Source organism: Molothrus ater, chromosome 2 (assembly GCF_012460135.2).
Source record: "Molothrus ater isolate BHLD 08-10-18 breed brown headed cowbird chromosome 2, BPBGC_Mater_1.1, whole genome shotgun sequence".
NCBI lineage: Eukaryota > Metazoa > Chordata > Aves > Passeriformes > Icteridae > Molothrus > Molothrus ater.
In genome coordinates this window covers 79,321,427-79,347,148 of record NC_050479.2, presented here as the reverse complement: position 1 = coordinate 79,347,148, position 25,722 = coordinate 79,321,427, and the positions used below count along the sequence as shown (strand labels likewise).

At 42.3% G+C, this 25,722-nt stretch overlaps 1 protein-coding gene across 2 annotated transcripts in view; it reads right to left on the bottom strand.

Moving 5' to 3' along the window:
• SMCO4 (single-pass membrane protein with coiled-coil domains 4) overlaps positions 1-25,052 on the bottom strand; it is a 28,568-nt gene extending 3,516 nt beyond the window's left edge. Inside the window, exon 1 of one of the 2 annotated variants that reach the window (XM_036393755.2) lies at positions 24,913-25,052. The gene's annotated coding sequence lies outside the window, so the exon portion shown is untranslated. Of the gene's footprint in view, positions 1-24,863 lie in introns of both variants that reach the window. The other variant, XM_036393747.2, reaches the window with a different exon arrangement.
• Between the last annotated feature and the right edge of the window lie 670 nt (positions 25,053-25,722).

Sequence of the window (25,722 nt, the reverse complement as noted above, 5' to 3'; positions counted from 1 at the left end):
GGGTTTTGTATCTGGATTACCCACAAGACCCAAGAAGTGATGGACAGTAAAAGCCTCTAGGACTTTCTGTGTACCACAGTAACAAAGAGGAGCTGCCATGAAACCAATCTCTCTAACAATAAATGTATGCCTTGCTCTGTGCACCATCACTTACTACCCAGACACTAAAAACATCAGGATGGTTTTTTAAAGTCTCTTTTGAATGAGTATTTCATTCTGAAGCAGAATTATACCAAGTTAATTACATACACTGGCTAACATCTGACAGCTTAGAACAGCAAGCCTTCCCGCAAACGTCAGCACCACTTGAATTGCAAGCTGACACTCTCCAGTTTGGGAAGCTGGCATCAATCTCCAAATACATATCCAGTAGACTGGATAGCATTACTTGGCTTTGCTACTGGCAGAGATAGACTCACACAGAAACTGACCCAGAGTTTTCAGAGAAATGAGCCTTAGGGTTCATCTTAACTGAACCATAAAATGGACATGGTGAATCTCTGCAAGTTGCTGCCAGGGTCCTGCTGCCACCAGGTGCCCAGCCGTGACTGCCAGGATTGGACAGTTGCTGCAAGAGACAGCAGTTTCCCACAGGAAAAGTGCAGGATGTTGTAGATTCTGCTATGTTCATCCTGGAATGAAACAGCCCTAAAAAACCAGTGCTGAGCTGGATACGAATTAACTCTACAGGCCATGTTGTACAAGCACGTTCAGAGTGCTTTACACTGCCAAGCCTCTTACCAGTCCCCGTGGACTTCACTGACTACTAAAAATTATGGGAAGAAAGAAACAGATCCATAAAGCACATCAATGCAGTGACAGGGGCAGGATTACAACATTAGGGTCTTGTTCCCTGTGGCGTGCACAGTCCGTGAGAACAAATGATCTGACATTACTGAGCTACATCCTCCCTCAGCCAGCAACCATTCTGCTTGTGGTCTGGGAATGCTCAATGCCAGTGAAGAAAGGAAGGAAGAAATACAGCACTGGGATGGGTGTAATTAACAGTCTCATTAGCACTGCTCATTTAAAACATCTCAGAGCAAGCCACTATCAAAAGGTCAATGAGAAAGTGTTGTCTCACAGGTAGTTCAGTCTTGTGCAGACTCAAACCTTGCTGCAGAAGAACTGGAAGCTCACCTTTCCTCCTCAGACAGAGGCTGAGTCTCCTTTCCGTGCCGGTCTCCCCTGAACAGGGGAGGGCTCTCTGCCACAGGCTGCACACATCCCATCCTCCTAAGGCTGCTTCCCATGGGTATTAACTGCTCAATTGACCCAAACATCTGGCAAGGCAGAAAGTGATCACCAACTGCTCCAACTACTGCCTTAACTGGAAAGCCAGCAACTCCCTCAGCAGGGACACAAGCGGAACATCAACAGAAGGGATTAACACTATCAAAAGTGGCATGCCTGTAGTCCACAACAATATTACAGCAGCCTGGCACTAGCCAGACATGGTAACTTCACCTTACTTTTATCAAGTTTGAAATTTAAAATTCAATAATAAAATTGTAAGGGGTGATGAGGTTATTTTTAAGTTCACTATAGCAAAGTTTCCCCCAAAAGCAGAAACCTGCTGGCTAGAAAGAAACAATCTTGATTGCCAAGTCAAGAAAATGGGTGTTGACTTGGTAAAGTTGTTTGAAATGCCCATCTCACAAAGCCTACCCCAGCTTGATACTGAAGAGCTAAGGTTTCCAGGAGAAAAAAACAGTAAAAAAGTTCAGGCTATGGAGAAGAAACCTAAAGAAAACGTTCTTCATCGTTCCTCATCATTAATCCTTCTTCAACATAACACAAATTCACTAACTTTGTATTCTGGGTTGCCTACTACAGCAATTACATGCCTCTTTGCCCATCATCAGCATTGCTTTTTATATACAAAAGTGTTCTTCATTCTGTCTTCTGGGTTGAGTTACTCTGAACTGTCTCTGCAGAGCTAATGTCAAAACCCAAAAACATGAATTGGTGGACTGAGTCACTGAAGTCACTCATACCAATGCTGAAGTATTTGACAGCATCTTAAACCAAGTCAATTGTGGCTAAGCAGGGACAATTTTATACCAGAATGCTGTAGTGGAACCTGATTGATATCCTTCCAAATATACCAACAATCTTCCAACCACATCTATGTCAGTCTGTCATCTCCTTTTTTTGGTAAAATTAACCCTGAGCTTCAGTAATCTGCAGTTAAAAGCTCCTCACACCACACAAGGCTATTCCTGTGAGTCTTGAATGGCAGCCTCAAGTCAGGCTAGACCACTGCTCATGGATTATTGCAAATTTGCATATGCAACACATGCACAAAAGATTTTGTTTATCTGCACTTAGGGTAATTGCATGTCTCAATGTCTAAAGAACTTATTATCACCAACCCTACAGCATGAATGTATTAACCATGTTAAACTGACTGATTTTTCTCCAAATCCAAAATTACAAGTGTATGCAAGCCAATTTGGCTGAACCTGGCTTCATGATCCTGCTACCGACACTGCAACATTCCTGGAACAGCAAAACAACTTGAAATTCAAACAAATAATCTGACAGGAATTAATTTTTATAATTTAAATTTTCCCTTGGGGTATGGATGTTACTGAGACATTAAAAATAAAATCAAACAACAAACCAGCAGACAATCTGGACACACAGTATTCAAACTGCCTTCCAGCAGTTGGAAAAAAGGACAAAAGGCACCTAAGCAGACAATACTCTTCAGATTATTTGAGCATTAAAAAGCCCCCAAATCAGTATTTCCCAATCACCAAGGCACACCAGCATCAGAGTTGAGAAGAAGCCAAACCAACAAACTTATCAGCTTGTTACTTATGTTTGCTGCTGGGCTGATTACTTCAGGGTCATGCAGCCAGAGCTGCTGCATGGAGGCTGGAAGAACCATTGGGCCCAAAAGCTGGAAAGAGGAAGTAGGGACCCTATCCAAGGGCAAGAGGAAGCCTGGCCAGCAGGGAACCACTGCTCAGCACTGTGTGGTCATTAAAACAGGAGCACTCCTCATCCTCATGACAAGACCATCCCTCCCACCAGAAAAATTGGATTGTTCCTTGAGTGCTGCCGAAGCCCAGGCCATGGCACAGCATCCTCTCCTTGCACAGTCCCAGCAGAACAGACACAGGGGCTCTGAGTAGCCAGAGCAGCAGTGCAGGGCCCCCTACACACAAAGCTTTAATCCACCTTAGCTCACGGAACTTCAGCTGCCTGCAGCCGAGGCACTGACTGCTGCAACTGGCACAGCAGCTTCTGGCAGAGCAGAAGGAACCCTGACATGCTGCCCCACCCAGCCTGGGGAGCCCAAAACCCACAAGTTAGCTGAAGAAATATCATTCTTTTTTCCATCCTTAACAAAAGTGGGGTCTAAGCAACAGAGACACTTTATTTCCTAGCTTTGAAAACAGGCAAACGTTTTGAGGTTTTGTAATGAATGACTGAACTGCATGTAACACTGTTACACAAACCATGGGTACTGTTTAATAAAGGACAAGTCTTATTTTAGGCTACCCCACAGAATCACAGAATTACACAATCAGCTGGATTGGAAAAGGCCTCTGAGATCATCAAGCCCAACCTGTGACCAGACATCACCATGTCAAATAGTGGTCAAATAGACCATAGCACTAAGTGCCACATCCAGTCTTATCTTAAACCCCTCCAGGGACACTGACTCCACCTCCCTGTGCAGCCCATTCTGAAGTCTAATCACCCCTTCTGTGAAGAAACTCTTCCTACTGTCCAACCTGAACCTCCCCTGGTGCAGCTTAACACTATGTCTGTCCTCTTGTCCCGTCACTGATTGTCTGGGAGAAGACTGCAAGCTCTTTTTAGGTAGTTGTAGGGAGTGATAAGGTCACCCCTGAACCTCCTCTTCTCCAGACTGTTTCTCCATGGAACACAGATTTATTTTTTTTATCATTACTTCATAACTGATTTTACCTTGAGGTGACAAACCACATTTTGGATGGGGAATTTTCCTTCCTGAAACTCTAAGGTCTGGCCATTGCAGGAACAGCATCAGGAAGGTCACCACTTTCTAAGGTGATTTGGCAAGATTAGACATGCAGCTAAATGGGAATTTTGAAAAGCATTCCAGTAGGAGTCTGGAACAGATGTACAAGCAGGAATACTGGTGCATGGAGCTCTAGATGACGTCTCCAGAGAGTACAGTTCTGTACACAGCCTTTCCATCCACTGAGGTCCAACTCCATTTTAGTTCACATTTTAGTTCTGGCAGATATGTAAAAAGTCCTTTCCATCTTCTCTGGAGAACATGTTCGTCACTTAGTGTGGCTATTACCCAGGTAGAACTTGCAGCAGCACTTGGACCAGTTTGGAATTCATCTCCCACACAGAGACAGAAGCTAAACCTGCCTGTGTTTGTGTCAGACCCATTATAGGCATCCAGTGCCTTCCTTGCAAGCTTGGCTCTATGGAGGAAGCTTTTTGGGGAGAAAAAAAGACAAAAAAAGCTTGACTTTAACAGTTTTTAGGCAACTGCAGTAGTAAATGTCCAACAGTATTTCCATCACATTCAAGCACAATTATTACACTTCATTTTTGACACTAAAAGTAAAATTATAGTTTAAAAAAAATCTTCATTATTTGACTGGTTCTACGTAATCACTTCTGTGAGTGACAGAGCAAAGATTTGTCACCTTGACTAGGAGTTCTGAACCCTAACAACTGGGCCTGCCCAAAGGATTAGCAAAACCCTTCGATCCTAATCACATCCTCCATCCCTCTCTCAAACCTCCCCAGACAACCCACTCTAAACAACACAAAAGCAGTTCCATGGCCAAGTGAATATTCCAGCTACAGGAAGGCTTCTTATGGTACTGGAACACAGTTCTGTGCAACCACTAAAGAGGGGAACTTATTATCAATTGCATAAAAAGCCCCAATTTTTAATTTGTACAAGCCATCTCCTAATAAAACAAGCAATGACTGCAGCAACAGCCAAAAAAATAACTTTTCCTCTCCATGATCAAAATGTTCTGGGTCACGCATTCCTTCTAAACTGAAGCTGCACAGCAGAATTGATGCATACCTGAAGATAATGCCTGCAATGCTAAATCTGGGATCCTCTCTTTCAGTGACACTGTCACGATTTCAGAGTCTGCTAAAGATGAAGAAAAGCATTAAGAGAAAAATTTTTGCTCTGTGAAAAATGATTTTCACGTTACAGCATGAGGCCAATTCCTAATATCATAAAATTTTACCTCAGTCTATTTGACTGTAGCAAGGAATTACAATTAGCAAATAAGAAGAACCCTGTTTTCAAGGGTGAAAGCTTTTAATTATACACAGAGCAATATGGAACTATTAAGATTCTGTTTGAAGTCAGTTTAACATTATTCTTTAGTGAGAGGTGGTGGCTTTTTTTCTAAAGCTGAATTGACCCATCATTACTGCAACATCACATTTACTGTAAATGCAGCTTTGAGAGTCTGCAAACTATTCACAGCATTTGTAAAATGAAAGCCATCACTGAATGCTGCCAGAAAGTCAGAGAGAGCAAGGCCGCCAAAGCAGAAAGCTATTTCTGTATGATTCTCACAATTCTAAGGACTTGGGTATAGCAAGCAATCTCCATTAGAAACAAAGAGCTGCAGATCTCTGCATTTGGGGAGGCATTGTTAAACAGAGGCCAGGTGACCTGCAGTGCCAATCTATCTGCACTGAATGCAGCAAAGAAACCGAGCAGAATGCAATTAAAACAAAATAAATAAATAGGCAAGTTCTTTTGCTTCATGAACAGGTGGATAAATAACCCGTATTTTTCCTGGTAGAGAATGAACATCTAGATGACTTTTGCAACAGGCAGTCCAATGAAGAAATACAACTAATGTTTACTGAAAACACAAGAAAAATAAACATGTAATTTCTGCCACTGCATTAATTACATTCCTAGGGGAGGCTGTAAAAGAAGAGCTTGCCATTCTGCATCTCCACAGCTACAGATGATCTTGCACATAAATGCAGTAAACCACAACATCTAGCATATGACTTGGTATTATGTGTTTGCTCAGCTGTTTTCATAAAAGGTAATTTTCTCAGCTGTTCCTGACAAGGCTCCTTTGGATACAAAACATTTATCTTTCCAGTGTATTTACATAAATACAGTCAGTTTGTAAACAGCTACACTAAATAAATAATAACCTAGTCACCGGTGTCAGAGATCCTCAAAATTTAAGCGCTGCTTTCCCAGACCAACCTCTGGCATCTGCCAGAAGGGGCAGCAACAGGGACCTGGTGTGAAAACAATGTTTCTGTTTTGCAGTTCAGCTGTGTCAGCCCACCCAGATCTCGAGTGTCACTGCTCACACCTCAAGCTGAACTGTCACCAGAGGGTAGCAGCGCTCCGACCTGGATGGGAAACACACTTTTCCTACATGAGGTCTGGTTGCTGCTTCCCCTGTTCAAACTAAGGGGTTCCCAACACAGTCACTCTTTCTGAGACAGCCGTCACTATAAACGCCTTTGAGACAGATCCCCAAGGCATGTGCCGGGCACAATGCCAGCAAGTCCGAAGCCTGATGTTACAGTTTTGTAATGCAAACAAGAGAGTTGAGGGACTGTCACTGCTTTTCATTACAATTCTACTGTCTTTAAAACTCAGGCACTGAAAATTCATTGCAGGCTAAAGATTAGCAGGCAGAAAAATCCTTGCCCACACCAAGCAAGGATGGAATGTTAAATCGAAAACCACAGAAACCACAGAGGCAAGAGCTGAGCCTGGGCAGCAGGTGTGTGTGTGTGCGCACTGGAGAGGAGAAGGATGCAGCGTGACTGACAGAAAAGCTGGAAGAACACTCCAAGATAGCACAAATCTAGAACATCCAGAAATGTGTACTTCCTGACCACAAGACAGTTTGTGCATGCTGGATCAGAACTGTTTGTGAAACAGTTTGTTTCTTCAGAAGGCACAAAGGGAAATCTCACTCTTCTAGCTCAAACATACACAACTATCTGGCACAGGAATATGCAAGATGGATGTGCACACACCTGGGCTCCTGAAACCCCCCAGACAGTCCCACAGGGGAAAATGGACAGCACTGCACTGACAAAAGCACTTACCATTTTATTCTATACAGTATCTTAGAGATATTCACAGATTTAAAGCAAGCCTGATGCAATGTCAGAACACACTGAATGAGGGATTCAGATCTCAAACTCATCCCCTTTGGGGCTTGTCTGAAGTTCTGGTTTTTCAAGCTTTTCTTGGCACAGATAGTTTTCCAGTAGGAGGCTGAGGAAAGACTGCTGGCAACATGCCTGTATCTCCCTGCTTCTACATGTGACAGGGAAGACTGCACGACTCTGGAGAGTAACTAAATCACACAGAAATCAACCCAAATATGATCGATGAAGTGGGTACCTGTTACTCCCCTCCTCACTCACTTTCTTAGCTTTATTTTAGAGTTTATGCAGTGCTGCCATTTGTCAGATTTCATTCCCACCTCTGCTGCTTTCTACACAATCACTTCAATCTGGATAATCAAGTTATCAGTGAATGAAATAAAAGCCTCCACCTTACACTGGATGAGTGCTACAGTTTTAGGCTAGAGCTCTTCCTCCAGCAGCCAGAAATCTACACCCTTCCCAAATTCATTTCAGTTACAGAAATGTTCTCAACATCAGTGTGAAAACAATGCAATCAGGACACCTTTTTTTTGAAAGGGGTTGAGGGAAGGAAAGATAAGAAATGAGACTTGCAACACAGGATGGGTGGGGAAGTTTTTCTTCCTACTACTGGTCTCAGTAAAATCTCATTCTGTTTACTCCCCAGCTTAAACCTGAAGTCTCATTACATTTCACTAAACAATCCCACATTATAATAAAGCAGTAGGCTTTCCTGCTATGATTGATAGACTCTATGCAATTATTTAAGGGGAAGGCACATAATTACATACAGCTGGATTAGGCTGATCAAATCCCTGTTAGTGTCTGTCAATATACACATAATAAGACAGCGTGACATTAATGTAAACTAATTTAAATGCAGAAAGTTTAATTAAGACTTAATAAAATTACAAACAGAAAGAAGAAGGTTTTGCACATTCTAACCAAAGGGAATTGCTCAGCAAAGCCACCCTATAAACACAAACCTGTTTTGCCTGATCAGCTCTGCAACACTGATTCTGGCACCACCTATTTATTTATATATTCTTACTTACAGTTCAACTGCCAAGACTTTCCCCCATCTCAAAAACTTGGAACCAAAAGCAAATGCTGTGGAGCCATGTGTGTAACAGAGTCCATTATGAATAAGCCCAGGTAGTCAGAGAAGGATTTCTCAGAAGTTCCTCTACAATGCTCAGCAAGCAACTATTGATCAGTATCACAGTTCAACATAGTACAGTACAAGTGACCTCCTTTAAAAGCACTTAACAAGACCAAAACACCACCTCCCCCTAATGCAACACTAGTCACATTCACCCCTCTCTTCTAGTTCTGTGCAGCCTCCTTTTCAACTCGGGTTGTTTTTAAAGCAATCTGCTACATTCACAGTGTCATTCTCAGTCACCAGTGATACAGGATACTGGATACTGCACTAACCCCAGCAAGCTTAGTGCAAGACCAAGCTTCACTCCCTCCTGCATTGTTCCAAGGGTAGTCATGCTTGTGCACTGTCTTAGTTGTCATTTTCCTGCAACTCCTAAGGATGTGGTTGCAATGATTTCCTAATGACAGCTAAAATACACTGAATGCTCAGTATGGCACACCAGCCCTTTGTGTAAGCCCATGTATGCAGGGCCAGGGAGATCTGGGTATGAATGCCAGAAGTCCAGTTGTCTACACATGTTCCCTTTCCCCCTTCACTCAGAGAAAATTTCCAGCCTAGATGCCCTTGCTGTTTCTGTGCCAGGCATTTTCCAAGACAGTGACCCAACAGGAAGGGTGCAGGAGCAGCTGTGCCACTGCAGACCTTCCCTCCACCATGAAGGATGTTATGTGCTTTGTTACTAAAAAATAGCATAGCAGATCTTACACAGAGCAATTTGCTCTTCCCCAACGCACTTATGCTAAGATTTCCTGGTATGTTCCCTGCCAAATTAAATCAATTTGAGTATCTTGTTGAAGAAAAAAACATTGCAGATTTTGATCTACTTTTATTAGTCTGCCAGTTGAGCCTGTTGCTCTGATCTGGTTTACTTGATGATTCCTTAGCTGCTATGCTCAGCCACTTCTCTGCAGAGGCCCTACAGTATTTCACAGATATTAGAAAGTTCTGAGTAAGATACAGGGTCCTCATCATGGCCTTATCCAAAAAGGGCACAAAAATTCTGAACGAGTCCATTTCACAAACACGAACATTTCCTGCAGAATTAGATCCTCTCAGCAGGGGGAAGAGGAAGAGGGAAACAAGAAAAAACCTGAGAAATGTAAGTGCTAGAAAGGATTACAGTGCAATCTCCTGGAAAATATATTAAAACTCAATACCATATTAAAACTGATGAAAAAAATTAAGCCCTCCTGTGTTCAATCACATCCCTCCAAAGCTCTTGGCCAACCTCTCCATGTTAGAGACAAATCACTGTTAGATAACCTTTTCTGAACAAGTCTATCACTTATTCTAGTTTATGTTCTGTTTCCTTTGGCAGCACAGCTATTTAAGTCATCCTTCTAATCCAGAGCCTATGGTAATTTTTCTTTTCTGTTCTAGGGCAATTCTTCAAAGCATCATAAAGGAAAATTTAATAAGCACCTCAATTTGTATTGCTTTCTATTTATAATACTGCAAGCACCTGCTGCTGCTGAGATCTTAGCACATATCTGTCTTACTCTGCATAGACTGATTGGGATTAATCTTAATAGTTTCATATTTTAAAGTAATTTCAAGAAATATTGCTCCAAGCTGCTGGGTGGATTGGTTGGGTTTTTTTTTTTCTCTTTGGGGTGTTGCTTTTTTAGTAGGTTTGGCGTTTGTTTTTTTTTTCCTTCAGTGTTTTTTGGTTGGGGTTTTTTAAATTCTTATTGTGGTACCCTATTCCTATTGTGGTACCCCCCTAGTTTTATTAAGATAGTGCTGACCAGCTCTTAAAAATACAACTCATTTTGCTTCCTCGTTTAAACCAGCCACATTTGATAAGTGTATTATATATATTTATCACTTTACTGGAGCACTCAGTAGATCCCTCTTGTCAATTTAACAGCAGGCACTCAACAATCAAACCAAGTTACTCCCGGAACCCCAACAGTGGAAGTCAAGTCAGCACTGGAGAGCTCATGGATGGTTTTGGGAGCTGTGCATGTGCAGGGAATGGGTGTTTAAAGGTTCCTGCCATGATCCAGTACATGAAGGGTTTGAATCACGTATTATCTGACCTTCTCTCAAAAGAGGGATATATTAGTTTTTAATCTTATCCAAGCGCTTGCAAACACCAAGTGACAGCTAAGGCTACACAGTACAGGAGTAAAGTCCTATGTCTGACCTTTCAAGAGGGGCTGAGGAATCATGTCCTTAGGCACATCTTCAGAGTCTGTCTTCCACAGCTTACAGACAGAATATTAATGGCTGCACCCTGGGCTGTGGACATCCTGGTATCTACAACATCAACACCAACTGCTCTTGCTGTTATTTCATTTGACAAGATGACAGATAGGAAGTTTAATGCAGTGGGGGGAGAGGAAGAAAAAAGTTATGATGTAGTGCAAGTAGGTGAGCAAGACAATGAAGCCCAGACAGAAAGCAAAGGAGAGCCCCCTTAGTGTGCAGGGAAAAAAAAGAAACAAAATGATATTAAAGACAAAGTAGTACACAGAAGAAAAGCTGCATGGAAGTAAAATGAAGTCTGAAAGAAGTGGATGGAAGAGTCCATCCATCAAAGACGACCGACATCAGTGATGGGTCTCACTTCTGCACTGTGTCTGCTTTTAGAGGCTGACAGCTGAGGCTTCTACTTCTTATCCATCTCCTGCCTACGTATTTAGGCGTGATGAAGCAGCTTCCTCCACAACCAGTTGGGAGACCTCATGGAAGACTACACAGGATACTCTGCAGACAATTTAATCTCAAAAGTGACTCTCATTCCCATAAACTCCTACTCCAGAGGGGCTGTGCTTTTGGACTCCCTGCAGTATATAATATGGGCTTTATAAGGTAGGATTTTAAGTATTCCCATTAAAAACACACCTCTTTATCAACAAAATAGAGTTTGATTGCTGTTTTTATTCACCCCAATCAAGGCAAGATTGTTGTTAACTTCATGACAAAAGCATGCTCATGAATATGTAAAACAAAGTTTCCAAAACTGCTTTTAACTGCATTTGTTGGAAAATGAGGCAAATGGAAAGGCTCAGAGACAGGAAACATCATTGTAAGACAATTAGTAGTATGCTCTCCTCTTACTTATCAACAGCAAAAGCCAATACGGACATTATCTTGGGAATCCATGGATTTTTACATTTTCTCTTAACATGAAGATACAGATTTCCGCAGAAAATAAACGAAGCACAGGGAGACGTTGCATGTCATTTATAAAGAAGAGGTGCCATTTATCCTTCAGCTTCTGGCTGTGGATTCCAAATTACTGTCCCAAAACATCTGTAACCTTCATGTGTTCTCATCTTCTTTCACAATTACTTCTTATCATGTGCAGAGGTCTTGAACTTTTCAACAGCTATACTGAGTAAATCAGCTATAAACAGACATGCTATTGATACTCCAAGCCAACAGCTAATCATGATTTCTAGTCTTTCAAGCAAATAGGACAACTTAAAATGGCAAATATTGCTCTATCTACTCATCCATAAATTAGGAGTGACAATTGCAGATTATTACTCATTCACTCAGAGCGTTTGTTTGGCCCTGAGAGAACTGGCTTTATTCCAAGAGCTGGCAAACACTGGTTAATATACATGTAAATGTTTTATTTCTCTTGGAGTAGGCAATTTCACAAAATGAAATACCGAATTAAAGATGACCTCAGTTCTTCTGCTGATGCCTGTCTTGGATGCTGTGCTGCTGGAAGCCTTTGCAAGCTTTTTTCCACACCAAGTCAACAGGGAAAAAGACACCTTTTCTTTTCAAAGTGAGACAATTTCACTGTGGAAACATGAAAGCTTTTATATAAATATTAATCACCACATTTGTCCTGGAGTTAAGTGGATGGAGACTGGCTTATATAAGGTTGCAGTACTGACTTGGAAATAGTGAGTGAGATGTACTGAAATGGTTCTGCAAATACTGCTCCAAATAAGCTGTTCCTCTATACAAGAACTGTGGTGCAAGGAGTAGATTAGTGACCCCAATATTTACTCTGAGGGTACTATAAATCAGCACGTCACTCCTGAGAGTGAAAAAGGGGAATTTCATCCTTTGAATTTCTGGTGTAAGTGTAAAGAAAAGGAAAATGTTCATTTCCTCCAAAACTGCAACTAATTTGAATGGGGAAGAATAGAAAATACTAAGAAAAGGAATGGAGGTTCAACACAGAGGGGGAATAAACAAATATCTGAGTAGAAAACCTGGCAGTGGTTTAACAGAGCCTTTCACTAACCAGACCAAAACCTAAGTATTCTAAATAATACCAAGTGTACTGTACCCATACAGACCCATGGGAGCATGGGTCTCCAAAACCCAAGAGAATCAACAAACATGTTCTGTGCACTTCAAGATGACGACAGGATACACCATCTCCAGTCTCAGATGGACTCTGAGAACCATCTTTTTCCTACAAAGGGGTGGAGGTACCAGATCTGCTTACTCCTCCTATGATAGAGTCCATCAGCCATTGCTTACCCCTCTTTCCCACAGAGAAGTGAGATTTCATTTCACAAATCAACCAAGATTTGAAACTAGAACTACGACTACAAAGCAGATTTCTGCGAAGGGGAAGACAGAAGCATAACCTCTTATCTACTGTGCTGTACCATAGGTATCACCTCACTTTCGTCAAGGGCACACTGAAGTTTCAATCAGCTGAGGACGCTAAAAACAGTTCAAAGTTGTTCATAAACCTAAACAGAAATGACACAGTATTAATATATTTCACAACACCAAGTATAGAATCAAATACAAAATAAGGTACAAAGCATGGCTGAGATCACAGTAACTTGATGGAGCCCACAAGCAGAAAGCATACAACAATTAAGAAACCCCCAACTATCAAGACAGTTGCAGTCTAAATTCACCTCCTCTGAGTAAAAGGAATAGAAGATGAACAAACATTGATGGGAAGGAACTACCAACAGATGACACCTTCAAAAGATTCAGGACTATATTTATGTGGCAAAAGCTGATGAAAAATTTGGTTCCCATTTGGCAACTCATCTTGATTGCTATTGCAGTGCTCCACAGGTTTCAGCCAGGTCTCTCCATGGACATGAACACCTATGGATACGGAAGGGACACCAGATCTGTACTTTCTGGAGATAAATACATCAAAAACTGCAGACATTAGAATTGCTCTGCTTTACGTTCTGCATTTTAACAGGCAAACAATTTGGACTTTACAGGCTACTACATTAACTAAAGCTGTTTTTGAAATATTTTCCATTATTTCTTCCTAAAATGTTATGTTTCTTTTTCTTCTCACCTGTAGAAAACTACTGCTGGAGCAACCACACTAACTAGTACTTGACATTACTTTGAAACTTGAACCAAATGCTGCACTTTTCCATGCTGCTTTCACACAAAGCACACTCTCCCTGCTCTTGTGTGCTACTGCTTACATGGCACCTGGAGATCTCACAAGGAAACCTGCAGGAACAAAGGGCAACACAACAGAACACGACAGTGCTGGCCTCAGCTCTGAAGAGGATTTTAAAATTTATAGCAGGGTCTCACTTGGCTGCTTGGTGTTCTGCGTGGGTGAAATGAATACACAAGCCAGGCGGAACTGCAAGAGAGGCGCCTATAAAAGGTGACAGCACTATTACCAGATAAGCCAGCAGTTAGACATCACTGATTACCACACTGGACAGAGATTTTAACTCAGCTAGAGAGCAGACAGCTAATCGGATTTCTTAATGGGCTTCTCTCAGTTTCACTGGGGCTGATGCATGCTGCATACAGGATTTGGAAGATTTTCCCCTGAATAGCACATACTGCTTTACTACAGCATTCTGTTACCATCTTGGCTTACGCTTATATAAAATACCAGATGGAAGTTACATGAACAGTCATTAAGAGGTTGTTAATCATTACATTCAAGCCATGCCAGGGCAGCAACAAAGCTGACCTCTTGAATAAATTGAGCTTGGATACAGGTAACATTGATTTTCCAAAGAGGTTTCATTACTTAACTCTGAGATTGTGATTTCTTTTGAGAGTACGAAGTTAAGAGCTAATCCACTATTTACTATTTATTTTCTACCAAAGAGAAAGCAGTCCATTTAAAATGCAGACAATACAATAGATCTCCCTCCCTTTCATTGTTCTCTCCCCTCTGAGAAAAACTCAACTTCATAGGACTTCAAACTTCAAGGAGGAGGGGAGGAACCCAGAAAAAAAAACCAAAACATAAAAACCTTTAAAAAAACCCAGTTCATCTTTATTCTACAAGCTTTTCCTCCAACACTGAAAACCAAATGTGTATTTTCTCCCAACTATTTTTATCCCTGTATTGTTCTTAATCCTTTCCTAGAAATTATGGTTTTTTAGCACCCAAGTGAAAAACTTTATTTTGATGAAGGGATAGGGACTGTTTGGAGCCCAGTCGGTTAAAAGGCATGAGATAAACATCTTGATATGCTACACAATACTGAGCCTTTCTGCTGTATTTTCTCCTTTCCAACTCATTCTGGTTTTGTTTTTAAACAGGTATCAGAATCAACCAGGCGACTATTACAAGCTATACCATTAAATTCAAGAGTTTCCTCTTCACCTCCTTCAAGTATGATAAAGATCATCCATAAAAACAAAGTGATCTGAGTTCCCCATTTCCTACAGGTATGCTAGTGCTCACTCAACCACTGCAGTTATGTCCGTGACAAATGGAGTGTGTTACAGAGTTGGGGTTTCCTAACTTTCTGAAATTACTGTTTTGACTTACTCACATCTTTGAGAATGCAAAACTTAGTTAAATCTAAGAAAAAGATCTAGGGAAAAAAGCCAGAAAGAGACAAAGTTTTTCTGAAAAGAAAAAATATACAAAACCTCCAGAACACACATCTTTTACAAGGGGCAATTTCTTACTCTCCTGTTTTGAGAGCCTTGCCTCTTTCATACTTAAGTAAAGTTTCCCCAAAGCAGGCATCACTGCTTGCATTCATTTGGAACTTTTATGTAAACAATGTTGAAGTAAGAAGTGGAAAGCCAAAAAAGGATATTAAATCACAGGATATATAGATCCTAGAACCTTGTATGCATCTTTTTCAAGAGAAGAATAACAAAAAAAAAAAATTGGACATGAAAAAGAAATAACAGGAGGCAAGAATGTGGAACATGAAAGGTTTTTTGCTTAAGGTTCCTCATGTCTTAAGAATTTACTAAAAGATGATGTTAGAGCACCTGAATTTCAGTGAATTGCTTCTGAGATGGCTCCTGTTGCAGCAGCTTTTGCTGGAATATTTCACTCTGGCTGCCAGCCAAATCTTTGCCATGCTGATGCCAAATAAACTGATACCCAATTTCAAGGACAGATGCTGTTGTGTTGACACACAATTGATACGTTTATATTCAGGGCTCCCTGGAATTCTGAAGCACTTTATTCACAAGAAATGTAACTGACAGCAGAATTCAAAGGGACTTGCCCATAGCACTGCACTGCTGGTATTGTCTGACTGGAAGGAAGAGACTGACAACTGTCCAGGGTGGTCAGGAATAACGGAGACCAAAAATTTTCCAGGGCAAAGGAAAATATGGAGAGATATGGCCCAGCAGTAAAGGTTAACCTGCTCAGCTAGAAACCTACATGCCCAGAGAAACAGGAAATCTGAAAGTTTTCAACACAAGTCACATATCCCTTTCCTGCAGAGTTTCTAACTGCATAGGAGATGGAAGTCAGAGAAACAACACAGCATTGAATAACAAATATGTCCATAATCTTCTTTTCTCTTTGACTTCCTTGGTTTCCTAGGCAGGAAACAGATTAGCAACTGTTTAAAAAATATTTACCAAAGGTGTGTTTCAAAGAAAACATTATATATACCCTGATCCTTGCATGTTCACTCTCCTGTAGACAATTTGTAATAAACTTTCATAAAGAGCATTTATTTTGGAAAGCAACTATATCCCTTCTCAAGCTAAACACACACCTTTGCATCCACTGTCATTCTTAGAGGAAAAAAATGCCAGTGATATTACAATATATGCTACAACCTGAGGTTTTGGTAACAGTGTCATATTATTTTCACACAATGAATAAATATATGGGTGGAAATATTCAGCAAAAGGTTTGTACCCACTCATTTCACAAGGGAAAAGAACCAGCAAAAATAAAATTTGGCATAAAGTAAAAGAGCAAGTAAATGCCACATGGCAAAGTTTTCAGTCATTTATCCAGATAGTATCATGCTGTCCACTACATGCAGTATACTCTACCATGATGCCGTTTTTTAATTAAAATAAGGTTAAGCTTAAGAATACTTTTGAATTGCACTATATGGGGATTATCAAATACACTTGAAGTTTGCAGATGAACTAACTGAATACATATTTTGTTGACAGTTTCTTAAACAGTATTTCAGAGCACTGATCACAGCCCAGAAAGCGTCTGCAGTGTGATACACTTCTGCTGCTTGAGAGGCCTCATCTAGGTCTCAGATATTGTCTGTACTTCTCTACCAGTACCACAGGAAAGATTTCCTCTTCCAGTCAACTCTTTTCTTTCCACTGCATGAAAAAGGGACTGATGTTAATTCTTCAGACTTTGCACACTATAGCTCTTTCCTTTAATTCTTCCTCTCCTGTGCTTCTCAGGGTTGCTAAGGGCAAAACTGTCACAAGACCTCTCTTCATACTGAATTTCTCCTTCAGGAGTGCCCAGCACAGAGAACACAGATGAAGTTTTACAAGGGAAAAATGCATTTATCATCAAAGTTCCTATCTCTCAAACCCCCAAATTTTCCAGCAACACAGAATATATAAAATATCCAGGTTTATGTCCTTGCAAAAGCACAAAGTGCTTGAAAAGGTCAAGGAAGTGCATTAAGCAGAAAAGCTTTAGGGGCCAGGGGTTCTTTTTCCACTTCTGTGAGGCATTAGGAAAGAAAACCCCAAAACAATTTTTCCCAAAACATATCCAGAAGTTAAAAGTCAAGCAGCAATTGCACAGGTACTTTCTTTCCAAAACACCTCAAAACAACCAACTTAAAAAACCAAAAAACTACAGAACAAAAAACCCATCCCAAAGAAATCACATCCCTCCCCAAACCACATAGAAATTTTTTCAGTCACAAAGGATAGCTGGGACTAACCTCCCACTGGCATTTGGGCATTTCAGGAACATATACAGAGAATCATAAAATGGTTTGGTTTGGAAGGGACCTTAAAGATCACCTTGTTCCAAAAAGAACACAAAAAAACCAGCTAAGCCAGCTGTCAACAGCTTTGATTTACCAGAACCAGACGTGGGGTATGACAGGGTGCTACACCACAGGCAGACCCATCCTCCTCACTCCTGTTCAGAGAGGACCAGATGCAAAGCAGTTCCAGATGCTGTGCCTAAGCCAAAGAAGGCCATTCTCTCAGCGCTGCATTTTACACTGAGCACAGCAAGGAAATAACAAAGCTCAAAGGCTTATACAGAAGGTCCTGCTCCTGTCTAATTACTTGGAAAGGTGTGCAGAAAAGTGCAGGTGAGGCTGCAAGGCACTGTATAGCTACACTGTGTGTTAGGATGGGTGTGATTTGTTCAGGAGGAGATCAGTGCTAAGATGTACAAACCAACTTGAATATTTCTACTTGTTACTGAATTTGCTCCAAAGATTTATTCCTACAGCTCTTTTGGGGTGCTTGAAAACTCCCCCTGCTCCTCCTTAAGCACATACTAAAGTCAATACCTTTTTTTTTTTAATACAACATCATATTCAGTAGTAATAACCCATCCTGTTATTAACAAAGGCCAGAATTTAAAAAGTCAAATGGATCCTCGCTCCTACTTCTACTATTGGCTTCTGTATTTTGTTGTGTTTGGACACAGAAAAGAAAGGTTTCACTTTCTCCCAACTCAGGAAGGCAGTGCTATAGCTGGAAGACATGGGAAGAAAATGATTGTATACAAATATTTCTGTTTCTCTTCCTCAATTTATAATGCAATTTAAAAGAAAAGCAAAAGTGTGTTTGATGGACATTACTGTACAATGATTTTAACATCCTAAGCAAATTATCAATAGAAAGAACTAAGTCATGCTCAACTTTTAAAAGTGTGAGAGACTTAGCAACTGTTCAGGCAATCAGATTTCAGATCAAATCTTACTTTTACAGACACCATTTCCTGTACTCTTAAGTATTTCTCTTACAACTGTGGGAAAGACTTAAACAATGCAGGGAAACTGTTTGCTCTGCAGACTGAAATAATAATTCAGCAGGAAGAACCACCATCAAGACTTTTGAGTATCGGCATCAAACCCTAACGTTAAGGCAAAAAGTTGGCATGCAGCATTTTGCTCTATGCTAAAGTACTGCATCACAAGTAACTCTAAGACTCCAAGCCTTCAAATGTACTTCACAGGTTATAACAGTATAAATACAAGCCTCTCCTGCAACAGTTATGAATTCAGAAAACTCAGGTTTTTTTGATGCTGTGCAGCATTAACACCTAAACCTCTCAAGCCACTTCAGACACATTTATCCTGCAGTTTTTGTCCTAAATTATGCTAGAGTTTAACTGTATATTTTTCCATTCAAAGTAGGCTGTGAAGGTTGAGTTGATGGCCAGAGCCAGCACAGTAAGTGCACAGGTTTCTAAGCAGACCTGAATGTGCAAAGACAACTAACCACAGATGAACTTCCTGAGCCTTCTTGTGGCATGACTGCAGGCTCAGAGCCATATTTTATACCGGCACCACTAAGACTAATAAAAGGCTCTGGGTTCTTTTATCTTATTTGTATCATGAGAGCCATGTACCTAATCTGTGTTTGAGGGTGCACTTTTGTAACTAAAAAATGCATCCTGCAGCTTCCTTCCTTTTGTTATGCTTCTAGCTGGGTGCCAAAGTAAAAGATCTATCCTGATGCAATGATGCTACTGACATATTACCAGCCATGTTAAGAACAAACACTTGAGAGGCAGAGCACTACAGTGAATTTTGGTAATAAATTTATGTAACACACTTCCCCCTCCAGACCTGACACTAAGCACTGTACCACGGTCTCCTTTCCAAATATACAAGCAAAGCCAAGGTGTCAAACCAAACTGACACTGGGTGAAAAAGCAGTGAGACCAATTTATAAACCAAATGCAGTCTGAGAAAGAGATGGGATATACACCCTGAGGTCTAGTACATCCAAACCCTGATTATCCATACCTCTAGCATGACACAAAACCCAAAATCAACATGACCTGAAAACAAGGGGTTTATGCTTAGCAACTAATAAGGCTAAGAAGCCTTATTAGAGACCCTTCTCAAAAGAACCTATCTTAAGGCAGATGGTACTTGGAGTGTTAAAGCCTATCAAGCCATCTCCTCTCATTTAACATTTTTTCCCCAAGTTTATCATCATACAAACATGATGGTAAACTCTTGAACTCTTTAACTGTAGTGCATCTTTATTCTTCATAAATTTTTTTAGATCAGTTTATTTAAAAAAAAAATCACAGCAGTACCAAGGCAGGACACAGTCACAATCAAAATGGACTGGGTTTCTTACTGCCAGAGTTGAAGGGGTGCCCATGTAAGTAAACATAAGACCACATCATTCTGCACTCCCCCTCACTACACCAGCTCATTTCAGCCTGAAAAAGTCATTTGTGCCTGCAGCAGGGCAGGCCACATTTCTACTCTTCATGTGACAAAGACACAAACACATTGGTTTAGGCAGAAGCAGCTTTTGCACTGATGTTGCTCTTTATTTTCCACTCTTTTTGTGAAATACAGAGACAATTTCTGAGCAAAGCCTTTCGGGAAAGAGCTTTACTCAAAATCACTAGCCCTCTGTCTAGCACAATAAGAGCAGAGAATGTAAATTAGTTTCAATAAAAGCAGCTGGCAATCAATAAGAAAGGGCTAGTCTCTAAGAGTAAAACTGGTTCCTCTAAGGATAAGAGTTAAAAGGAGAAAAATGTAAGAAGATGAATAAAGGAAGAATAAATGTAAACAACATAGCTTGTGCACAGGAGAAAAATCTAACAATACAATTTAAAAAAAGCAGAGAAACTGTCAAAGGACAGCTGAGGTAAATAGGAAAGAAAAATACCAGTGCAAATAAGAGGACCACAAGAAAAAGTCTAATGGAAAACATGGGCAATCCAAACAAGATAAAATAAAAATCATGAAAGGGATCAGAAAAGAGGTTAGCTGGCACTAAGGCTTAGGGCACCAGTCACGAGTTCACATTCTAGCCTGGTTCACAGGCTTTGGTAAGTCCAATAATGAGTTTCAGCATTCCTGCTTCCACGCATCAGGCTGTTTCACAAAACCTTGTAAACCTGTCTCTTCTGACCCTCTGCTGTAACACAGAAAGTCAATACCCACCTGAGCAGATGAGAACCCACCCACCCAGCAGCCAGACTCCTCTGCTGTGTCCCTTTACCTTCACATCCACAGGCACCTGCAGAGGACTGGGAAAAGCCCAGCATTATTGTTACTACCTATTTAAAGGAAAAAAAAATCCAAACACTCAAGACTGACACTTTCACTGAATTTCCATATTATTGTGTCTCATTTTTGTAAGTCAGAGACTGCCTTATGGTCACAGAAGCAGCTCTTACAGACAGGGCAAAAATACAAGTGTGGCTCTGTTAGCAACCTCCACTCAAGAGAAACCTAACAGTCAACCTAACCTGCAGCTGGGCATGCTGCAAAAGTCAGTGTGACAAATCTCTTACCCTCCATCTTCCACCTACAAATCCAGCCCAAATTTCTGCTTTTATCAACATCTCCCACTGAACCTTGGTTAAGGTGGAAGTAAGGTCCCTATCTTGCACATGCCTTTAATACAGCTATGAGCAAACAGGAAGGCAGGCAGGTACTTAGCAGCTTTTTTATCCCCAAAGAATCTCGCCACAAAACTACACAATGTAACTTCTCTGGCCCCAAGAATGCAGCCCTTGTCAATGAAGTAGCTACTAACAGACATGAATTGCAAAAAATGGCGTTTTCTACACTCACTGGAAACTGCAGGGGAAAGTTCACTGCACTGCACACTCTTTCATTCACATTAAGTTTTGACCAGCATACTGCTGGACTCGAAAGATAACCCTTCTGACAAGTCGCTCATATATGTAAAATTATGCTTGTACTTTCAGAACTTTAATGCAAAGTCATTTGATTGGGGTACGCCCTACCTTTTGAGAAATTCGACAAGATTTTAATGACAACAGTGGTCAGAAACTTCCGGGTACACTGAATCCCAAAAGCTCACACTTTTAAGAAAGTAAGAAGTGACTAACTTATTTGCATCTAAAATACAACAAACAAAAAAGGATAAAGACTGAAAAAAAAACCATCCTGAAAGTAAACCAGTGACAGGGCAAAAGACAACAGAGATAATATTATGACACATTCTCATCCGCTCAAGATACATATGTGCTCAAAGGGCTCACAAATTTCTCACCTCTGGCTGCTTCCTCCATTCATTATACAAAGCCTGATTCCTCTCTTACCTACAGTAATTATTTTATGGTTTGTCTTAACAAGTAAAAATATGTCGCTCAAAAAACCCAAACAAGCAACCAGAAGGAAAAAAAAAAAAAAGGGCTGGGGAAGGTGGTCTGCACTGTTGCAGGATTTTACATCTACAACTTTATTACCTGTAGCTACTGATAAAACAATAAAACAATTACAGCATTTTAACAGCACATTTCCCTAAGGTGGTGAGCAGTTAAGACCTTTATATACTGAAAGAGATGCCCTTCCATCTTTGCATGGCCTATCAGCCACAAACAGGATTAAGAGCTCAGCAAATCCTCACACAGGCCATATTTGTCCACATAACTCTTTCCCATAATGAGCAGAAAGGAAGGTAACTCCTCAGCTGTATGTGGGACTTACTGGGAAGCTGTTACTGCTATAACTTTTAAAAAATTAAAAAACCAACAAAAAACCAAAAGAAACCAAAAAAGAAGCAACCCAAAACGGCATCGTGGACACCTCAGGACCTTTCACCCTCTAGAGAACAGTCTCACCTTGTTACACAACATGTGGACTTAGAGCCCTGCCACTGCTCTGGTGGCCCTGTAAAGCCATCAGCCTTGGGGATCTCCAGAGAAGACAACAGGCAAGACCTCTTTGCAGGATAATTTCTCCAAGCATTTTCATAATGAATCAAAACTAGAGAAATCTATATTGACATGCAGCACAAATTCCTACTGCATGTCACAGATGTCAATCCACCCAGGGATGCTTCTTGCAGTTCATGATGCAGAGATTAGTATGGAGACAGAGATCATTTTATTCTGAAGTACCTGGACCTGAATGAGATGCCAGATCCATTCTCAAAGGGCTCAGATGGCTTTGGGAGCAGCTGAAGCACATCTGTAGCAGTAAAAGCAAAGACCAGCCCAGCTTAGCAGAGAGAATTTGTGGTTAGCTCCCTCAAACCCCAACAGCACTGCAAAAGATCAATGTATCTGTCTGAGCACAGCCCCCATGACAGCAGTGCTGCCTGCTGAATCAGGACCCATCTCCTGTGACTTCCTGCAGGAGTTCATTCAGCTTCTCCTCACCACTTGGTGGAACACCATCACTGGGACAAGCCCTGCTGGTCTTCAAAGCAACAGGAAAGGGAGAAAGATGATGGAGAAGGAAAATTGGTGAAAACAAACAAGGAAACTGCATTACATTACACACTGCCATCATCAAATGTATCTACTATCCAATAAGATAGGTCATATCACCTAATCACCACAGGTATCTTTTATATGTATACATATACAAATATATATATATATATGTATGCAAAAGCATTTCTGTTGTTATTTACTGCATAGAAAAACATGATTAGATTTTTAAAAATATTGAAATTATTTTGCTAGCATACAGACCTAGTAGCAACAAGTGAGCACACAGTCCACTGTCTTGCTGCTACTGCACCCACAATCCTCTCCCAACAAGCAGCAATGAGCTAGGGAGCATTACTGAGGGTTGTCACCTCACACAGGCCCATTTCCACCCCACACTCTGGGGTAGCTACAAAGCTCAGATGGTGTTCCACAGACAAGAGGTGTGGGTATGCAGTCACTACTGAACATTTGATGTTCACTGGTTTGAACACCAGCCAGTCCCATCAGACTGTGAACACCAATCATATCCCAAAAAGGTGTAATGTGTGCTCAGGACTCCCTAGGAGAGCTTTCCAGTGTCCACCCTGACAGCATCTGAAGCTGCCCAGCTCTGCACATTATTTGTCTTTATCTCTGTGCATCTGTCAGTGCTGTCCATGCTCTTCTGTGCTGCCCTGCATTTGTGGCCAACAGCTCTGCCAAAACCCTCTCGAGGAGAAGAATGGAGACCTATGCAAGTCCAGGCTGGAAAATGCACTAAAGAAACAGTAGTTGTCCCAAAATATTGGGCAGTATTTGATAGTTTCACTTCAAATTCCTGTTGGTAGATATCCCTTCCACGTTTCCCACAAAGCATTAGGGAAACCAGCAGCTAAAATTGCTGTGCAAGGAGCAGTTCATTTATCTGACAAAAATCAGTGAAATCAACAAAGGTTGAGAATAGTTTTCTTCTTAGCTTTGTCTTAGGAGGTCTGTATGTTATAAATAGGCTACTAAAAGGCAATTAAGAGACAGAGGGAGAGCAAAAAGTTATTAAAAATGTACCAACAGAAACTCATTTCACTTTTTTTCAACAGGGCATAGGGGAATTCCTGTAAGACTTCTAGTTCATTTCAAGGAGGAAATTCTGAACGAAGCTAAAAATAACTGACAATCAAATTTTCAAAATTGAGAGAAACACGGAAATCCCCAGAGGTTCGACCCGAGGTGGCACCACCCCACAGACCGATAAAAATATCATACAAATTTAGGCACGATAGGGACTACGGAACAGAAACCATTCTGACAAGAGAACATTTAAAACAGTCGAAAAATAAGAGAAAGGGTTGAACTATAGTCGGTTTAGAAACTCAGCAAATAAATTTTTAAGGTAATCAACGATAAGGAGAACCACAAAACTATGCACCGAACTCATGACAGCTCATCGCAGGGACAAAACACGCACGAATTAGGGCACGGTGCTTTCAAAAAGAGACGAACCCCACGTTTTTACATTCAGAACAGATCGTTTTCTTTCTTTCTTGGGTCACCTTTAATGCTTCCCTGAGATTTTTTTTTTCCCAACAGGCTGCTTAAACATAGGTCTCGGTCGTTTTCTGGCACAACTGTACTCGCGACTGGGAATCGAAATTAAGTCGATTAAAAAAAAAAAAAAAAAAAAAAAGCAACAACACACACAAACCCCGAAAGTCTTCTGCGAGTCTTCGGAGCAGTTCTTTTCCTCGCCAGCCTCTCAGCGGAGCTTCCCGGGGGCTGCCACCCAGCGTGGCCCGGCGGCGCCTCCCTCCCGCCGTCCCCGGCCGGCTCCCGGCTCCCCGCCCGCCCTCCGCCTTCCCAAACTTTCCGGGCTTATCCGCGGCACCCCGGCCGCGGGACGGAGCGCTCGGAGCCCAAGTCCGCAGGAAGTTGTCCCGCCCGGGAGCCGATCCCGCTGCCCGCGGCTCCCGCGGGACACCGCGGGCTCGCCCCGTGCCCCGTCACGGCGCTCCCCGCCGCCCCCTTCCCAGCGCCTCCCGCACCCACCGGCCTCTCCGGGACAGCGGGAGGGAGCGGGGCCGCCAAGCGCCCTTACTTGGAGTTGCGTCCTCCCGAGGGACGGGAAGGGCCGGGCAGCGGCGGGACAGGAGCAGGGTCCGCAGCCCCGGCCGCCGACAACTTCCCCGCTCCGCCGCCACACGTGGGGCTGAGGCGCGGGCTGCGCTCCCCGCCCGCCGCTCGCCGCCGAGGACGTGGCAGCTCCGGCCCTCCCCCCGGCCCTCCCCGGCCGCGCCGGAGGCTCCTCCCGGCCCCGCTCTGCGGAACGCAGGGCGCCCTCTGCCGCCCGCCCGGGGACCGCCGGCCCCAGCCGCGCCCGGTCCCGCCGCCCCGGGGAGCCCGGCCCCGGCGCCGGTCCCGGCCGAGGGCGCCCCGCGGGCGGGGAGCTGCGTGCGGCACGCCCGGCTCCCTCAGGTGTCGGCTCGCCCGCCGTGTGGGGCGAGCGCGCAGGACAGGGGAGAGAGGTTTGCAAAGGCGACCGCCGAAATAGGTGGGATCAGGAGAGCAATTCCTTTTTTTTTTCCGCGTAGCAGCAGGACGGAAGCGCCTGTTGAGTTGATCAAACTGCGATAACGGGCCGAAAATAAAAATGGAGGGCCGGCTCAGCGTCCTGCGGGAACAGGGGCTGTCTGGGTGTGCTGAGGAGCCCTGTCGTAGGCAGCCTGAGCCGCTGTCATCTCTGCACCAGCGACACCCCAAAACTGCTTCCTGCAGCTGCTGCCCAGCTCCCGTGGCTTGGGCTGACTGCCACAGAGACTCTGCTGTCTTACTGCGGAGAAGGGACCTCTCACCGCGTTCCTAAACAGACAGTAGCTGTAACTGGTGGAAAATAGAAGACCTCAGACAT